We start from the raw sequence: 7,486 nt of genomic DNA on the forward strand, positions 1-7,486 counted from the left end.
TTACTGAGGGTTGATGGGGGGTGGGAGGGAGGGGAAAGTGGGTGATGGGCACTGAGGAGGGCACCTGTTGGGATGGGCACTGGGTGTTATATAGAGACCAATTTGACAGTAAATTTCATATTTAAAAAAAAAAACAATAGCCAAATTATGGAAAGAGCCTAAATGTCCATCAACTGACGAATGGATAAAGAAGTTGTGGTTTACATATACAATGGAATACTTGGCAATGAGAAAGAATGAAATCTGGCCATTTGTAGCAATGTGGATGGAACTGGAGAGTGTTATGCTAATTGAAATAAGTCAAGCAGAGAAATACAGATACCATATGTTTTCACTCTTATGTGGATCCTGAGAAACTCAACAGAAGACCAGGGTGGGAGAAGAAGGGAGGGGGAAGTTACAGAGAGGGCAAACCATAAGAGACTCTTAAATACTGAGAATAAACTAACGGTTGATGGGGGTGGGGGTGAGGAGAAAGTGGGTGATGGGCATTGAGGAGGACATCTGTTGGGATGAGCACTGGGTGTTGTATGGAAACCAATTTGACAATAAATTTCATATATATATATATATATATATATATATATATATTTAAAAAGTAGTTTATCTTATATCCTAAAGCCAATGAGGAGCCAGTTAGGAGTTTTAAGCAGAGAAGATTTATCAGTTTGAAAGATCACTTGGAGTGCAGTAAATATATAAATGAATAAACAAATCTATGTCACACCTTTTTAAAAATGTGTAATATTTTTCCAGAAGGCTACAAAATAAAACAAGAAATCATTGGTTTTATTCTATTTAAGCTGCTCTAACCTAAATTTATATTCTAAACTCACTATATTCTCTAACCACATAAAAATTATAATTCCCCACTCATTTAAAGCTCATGCTATTCCTTATTCCTAATTAGTCCCTTTCTCCTTCCCTTCTTTGGTGAATTCATAACAATTATTTGAGAACAAGGTCAATTATCATTTTTTCTGAGAAGCCTTCCCTTACCCCTAATTACTCTATTCTTCCTGTCTTCTCATAGCACACTGTTCATGCCTTATAGCTTTTATCACACAGTGTTGTAACATTTTTGATTTCCGGAGTATTCCACATTTGTCATCAGCTGCTTGAAACAAAGAAGACATCTTATTTATTTCTACATTACCAACACTTCACATAGTCAGCACTCAACAAATGTTGTTTGAAATAATCTAAGAATCAACTGATTTAAGTAGGTTAAAAAGACCATTCTAGTCATTTTGGCTCTGGAAGAGTTTAATTGTGGAGTGTAGTAGAAAGAGCACAAATCAGACTGAAGAGTTGGGTGTGAGATAGGACTTGAGACTCTAGCTCATGTCCTGTCATTGATTTACTGCAGTCAGTACTGCAGTACCTCTGTGCATTACTGTCTCAAGCGATATATTAGCCCAACTGATCTCCTAAAAGGTTACCAATCTCTTTCTCATCCCAGATCCAATTTGTTAGGATTATATTATTCATATTTCCCACATTCATATCTCCTCAAGGTGTATAGATGATATGGCAAGGGGATGATAAAGTACTTGGGTCTAGAAGAAAAAAATGCCAAGTCCCTGTGATAGAATATGGGACAAGTTCTTTAAGAGACATTTAACAGACAGAATGCCTCATTCAGAATTGAAATATCTCTCCATCTCTCTCTCTCTCTCTCTCTCTCTCTCTCATTCTTATTTATTTATTTATTTATTTAATGTTTTATTTAATGTTTTATTTTTCAGAGAGACAGCGCGAGCAGGGGAGCAGCGGAAAGAGAGTGGGACAGAGGATCCAAAGCGGGCTCTGTGCTGACAGCAGTGAGCCCTGACAGCAGTGAGCCCTGACAGCAGTGAGCCCAATTCAGGGTTAGAAATCAGAGATCATGGCCTGAGCCAAAGTAGGCCACTCAACCACTTGAACCACCCAGGAACCCCTCTGTCATATTTAAAGAATGGGGAATAGTGGCATTTAAAGTTGCATTGCCCTGACTCTGTCTAGTCCTAGTAGGCAATTAGAGCCCGTACAAATATTTCACAAAGTGAGCCTCTCAAGTTAAATTCCATGGAGTATATACTCATTCATTTTAGCCTTTTTAAATTTTTTTAACTTTTATTTATTTTTGAGAGACAGAGAGAGAGAGAGCAAGAGCAGGGGAAGGGGAGAGAGAGAGAGAGAGAGAGAGAGAGAGAGAGAATCTGAAGCAGGCTCCAGGCTGTGAGCTATCAGCACAGAGCCCAATGTAGGGCTGGAACCCACCAACTGTGAGATCATGACCTGAGCCTAAGACGGACGCTCAATCGACTGAACCACCCAGGCGCCCCTCATTGCACTTTTATATCCCAAGAGATCTGCTGTCACATATTAAATTGGTGGTGGGTATTAAGGAGGACCCTTGTTGTGATGAGCACTGGGTGTTGTATGTAAGTGATGAATCAGTAGATTCTATACCTTAAAGTGACGTTACACTATATGTTAACTAACTGGAATTTAAATAAAAACTTAGGGGAAAAAAGATGTTTTCCTGGATTTTGCTGTAAAATCAAAGCCGCAATAGCACAAGCCAGGTAAGAAAAATAAAGTAATTAAACATATTAACAGGATGCTTTCCTTTTGCTGGGCAGCAAAGGGGAAAAACTTTACAACATCTACAAAATGATGGCTAATAGAATGTGTCAGTCAGTATTTAATTTCCATTTTTTTAATATAATATGAAAATAAAACCCATGTTCTTTTCTGACACCGTTATCACTATTTCCAAAGTTATATACCTTGGCTCATTTGTTCTTCCAAGGTTGAATGATGTTGGGTTGGTTGAGCCCAGAGAAGAGAAATAAGTGTCAGGGTTCCAGGACAGTGTGTGAAAATAAATAATAATGACATTTAAAATGATAGCATTTGCATAGTGTTTTATTTATTCATTCATTTTATTTTAGAGAGAGAGTGTGTGTGAGTGGGATAGAGGGGCAGGGAGAGAGGGGGAGAGAGAGAGAGAAAGAGAAAGAGAGAGAGAGAGAATCCTAAAAGAAGCTCCAAACTCAGTGTGGAACCCAGTGCAGGGTTCTATCCCAAGACCCTGGGATCATGACCTCAGCCAAAATCAAGAGTTTGACACTCAAATGGGCCACACAGGCACCCCTACATAGTGCTGTATTTTTATAGTCCTCTTTTGCAAAAACCATCTTAACTGATTCTTGTAGTAACCATGGTCTAGTGAGTCTCAGGGCCTTCACTTGTGCTTTTCGCTTTGTTTGGAAATTTCTTCCCACTTATCTTTGCCTAGTTCTACTAATGCTTTAGATCTCCACTCACTGGTCACTTTAATCAAGGTACACTTCCCTGACTTCAGTACCCATGTCAAGTCTCTCTGTTACATACTCATGGCATGGATACCTTTCTTTCTCTTATCATAATTTTAAGTTTACATGTGTTGGCATGACTATTTAATTATGATATGTTTATAATATAAAGTTATTGCTGAAAAATGACTGCCAAGATAGAGGCTATATTTCTCAGCCCTCCTAATATGTCGGGGAAAGGTGACATATGACCAGTTCTTACACAGAAGCAATGTGTGTCATTTCTGGGCCACCACATTTAAAAGGCAGGTGTTCCTTCTTTGTCTTTATACTTCTCCTGCCTGGAATCAGAGGCTTCGGAGGCTCTAGGACAGTGGTTCCCAAACTTGACTGCATGTTAGAAACTCCTAGGAACTTAAAAAAATTCTGATACCTTTGCTGCATAACAGGTCAATTAAATCTCTTTGTAGACATCCAGGCATCAGTTTTTTTTTAAAGCTTCTTAGAATATTCTAATGGATAGGCAAAGATAAAGACCATTGCCTAGGGATGACTTTTGGATCTCTGAAATACTATGGAGAAATGCTGTCTGTTGAGCAGAAATATCTGTATTGGGCTCTCACACAAACAAGAAATAAACTTATATTAAGCCACAGAAATTTGGGAGGTTTATTATATCAGCCATTTTACCCTAATATATTACCCATTCTATTTTCAACACCTAGGCGAGACTCGGGCACATATTAAGTATATAATTACTATTTATTAAAGAAAGTTATTATCTTCCCCATCCTTACAGAGGAAGTTCAAAGTGGTTAAATAATTTACCCAAGTCTGCACAGATAGAAAGCAGCAGTCTTAATTTGAGCGCAGGTCTCCTAGATTACAAAATGGTTAGTCTTCCCACTGTAATATTACGATGCCCCCTTCTGCAGATGAAAAAACCATAGGATTTCAGAAACACCAACACTCACTTTAATATTCCTCATAGGTGACGATTACTTGGTTGTTATGGCCTCAGGATCCTGGCTATTGGGGGTTATTGACACCTGATTAGTGACAAATGAAGGAACAGAAATCCACTGGCAGGAGTTGGTAGAAGTTAATGCTCCTTTCCTGGGTCTTAGGTTGCCAGTTTCAGGACCAAGTCCAATACCTGAAATTTTTGTCAAATTTTTCATGAGACCAGAAAACTAACAGTTGTAATATATTGTCATATTGTAGAAATACAAAGACCTTAGCCATGGACCAAGTCAAGATCTGACTAAATGGTCTTGTTGATTCCAGTTTTCCTGTATCTTCCAATTTTTTCTAACCTTTCTAAAGATGACCTGTAACATATCACTCCATGGTTCAAAAAACATAACAGCTTCCTGTCCTTCCCCATATCAGTTCCACATAATTCTTTCCAAAACACTACAAGACCCTCTATAATCTGTTCTTATCATATCCAGCCAATTTTTTTCTCTCAGACTTCCTTTACACATTTTTTTTTCTTTAGCCAGGGTATCCTCTTCACACTCTGTACCCCATCCATACCATCTTCAGCTTTCCTTCAAACGTTTCTTTATATTGAATCTGTTCTTCACCCTACTCTGCTCATGTTTCACAACTTCATGAAATCTTTTTATATTACTCTGATCCATCTAGTATTTTTCTAGTTGTTATGTTTTGTGTGTTGATTTCATGTCCCTAGAGGAGTTTGTCAGCAACTTGGTTGGCCGGCTCCCAGACCAAACCATCTTCATTTGTGTGATTATGATTACTGATTATTTTCTTTGCAGAGATAGTTGGAAAAACACTCCTGAACACATGATCTCATTTGACAGTCACCCTCACCCTAGGAAATAAATATTGATTCCCTATTTTACAAAATATTTATTATCTGCTAGCAGGTACCATACAAGGAAGGCATTTCTCACCTCTTTTTGCATATGAGAAAACTGAAAGTTTTGAGATGTATAGGGACTTATTCAAACTCACACAGCTGAAAAAATGACTAATCTAGAGCTCCAACTCAGGCTTATAATTCTACATCCAAGTTTCTTTCTATTACATGTTATATCATCCTAGAGTAAGCATTCAATATTTCTTAACTGAAACAAAATGAATTTTATTTTTATATATTTAGGAGAATTCTTGGTATGTTATTGGAACATTAGCAGTATTATCAAGAAACATTTATTGGACATCAATTATTTCCTGGGTAAGTAGGATGTATACATCAAAATAACATTAGACATGTTCTGTTAAATGCAAAGTTAATGGAAGAAGTATCCAAGGCCTTCTGAGGAAGACAAGAGCACTGTGACTTGGGGTGGACCCAACTTTGAAGGAAAGGTAAGCTTCGAGTTGAGCATTGGAATATAAGTAAGCTTTTGATAAAGAGAGAAGGGAGAGGAAGAAGGGAAATTCAAGGAGAGGAAATAATGTGAGCAAAGGCTTACCAGGATGTTTCAGGACCAGGTTGGACATCACTGTTTTATTAAAAACAGTAAGAAATAAACTTTTGAGCAAAATGTGGTAAGTGAAAACCCAGTTGATTTTGAAGATTGAATGAAAGTGATAAAAAGTATGACAGTAGGAGACCAAAGCCCCAAAGTGAGTTACTGGAAGCTACAGAACTTTTCAAACTGTAAATTACAATGCACACAGAAACAATTAAAAGTATTATTGTCGTTTTTATTATTGTTACTCTGCTGCACAGTAAATGGCTTTATTTAATCATTACTGAGTTTCCTCATTAGGTGGTGGCCATTTCTATAAACCAATAAAGGACATAAACTTTGCCAAGAAAGACAGGGAAGATAATATACAAATGGGAAGCTTTCTTTCTTGCATTGTATTGAACTCATTCAAAGTTCATAAGGATGAGTCAACAAGTGAATGGCTTCAGGCTCTGTTAGTCCTTCTCACACCACGTGAGCTTCTTAGAGGAAAAGAGTTATGGGGAAAGTGATTTTTTATTAAGAAAAAAATAAGTGCAGTTTGACTGTGCCAGCAACACTAATTATCATATCTCACTTTTCCCAGGACTTTTATCTCTTTAGTGACTTATGTGGACTCCTTCCTTTCACTCTGACTCCGGGAAATGAAGAGAATTGCTATTACACTTTGAAGGCTGTGGAGCCAAGATGACTGGTTTCAAATCTCAGTTCTGTCACTTCCTAGCTGTGAGAATGTGTACTTCTCTGAGCCTCAGAGAGAAAGGATAACTCTTACATTTCAGAATTCTCATGAGGATTAAATAAAATTTGTATATGTGGGACCCTATGTATTCCTCATATATCACTTCTTGTTTGGTTTCCTGGCATTATTTAGAGCATAGGTTTAAGAGTCAGAAAATATATGGACCCAAGTGAAGTAAACTTACTCAACAAAATGCAATTGAGTTTCTCTTAAGTGTCAGGCTCGGTGCTAGGGCCCAGGGACAGAGCACTGAACAAAGCAAACAAGAACTTGGGGTGCCTGGGTGGCTCAGTTGGCTAAGCATCCGACTTCAGCTCAGGTCATGATCTCACAGGTTTGCGAGTTCGAGCCCCGCGTGGGGCTCTGTGCTGACAGCTCGGAGCCCGGAGCCTGCTTCTGATTCTGTGTCTCCGCTCTCTCTGCCCCTCCCCTGTTCATGCTCTGTCTCTCTCTGTCTCTCAATAATAAATAAACGTTAAAAGTTTTTTTAAAAAAAGCAAACAATAACTTTATTCTTGTAGACTGTACAGGCCAAGGCTTTTCTGACATATGATAGCTGTGTGCCTGTAATACTTAATACCACTGAGCCTCAGTTTCTCAATGGAATGATAGTCGCTGCCCAAAAATACCTTATTAGGCAGTTGCAAGAATCAGATTAGGTAATGCACATAGAAGCATTCTTGTGAACTGCAAATTACTTTACCAATGAAATTATTAGTAGCCGTGTTCTTATCTGATTGCAAGTGGGGTTAAAATAATGAGCTGTAAATACCAAAGAGCATATTATCACAGAATTCTGGTCAGGAGCCTTGCCAGACTAGAGTGAATATAAGAATATTGTCAACATCAAGGTCCAACTGCTGGAGGTATCAAGGCACTTTGTACAGCCAGGGACATCTGGCTATCTATACTGAGAGAGAAAGCCTTTATCTTTCGACTTCTAGACTTCTAGTCATTCCGTCTTGTACTCAACTTTCCACTTCCCTTACAGGAAG

The sequence above is a fragment of the Panthera uncia genome, chromosome X (genome assembly GCF_023721935.1).
Source record: "Panthera uncia isolate 11264 chromosome X, Puncia_PCG_1.0, whole genome shotgun sequence".
NCBI classification, from domain to species: Eukaryota; Metazoa; Chordata; class Mammalia; order Carnivora; family Felidae; genus Panthera; species Panthera uncia.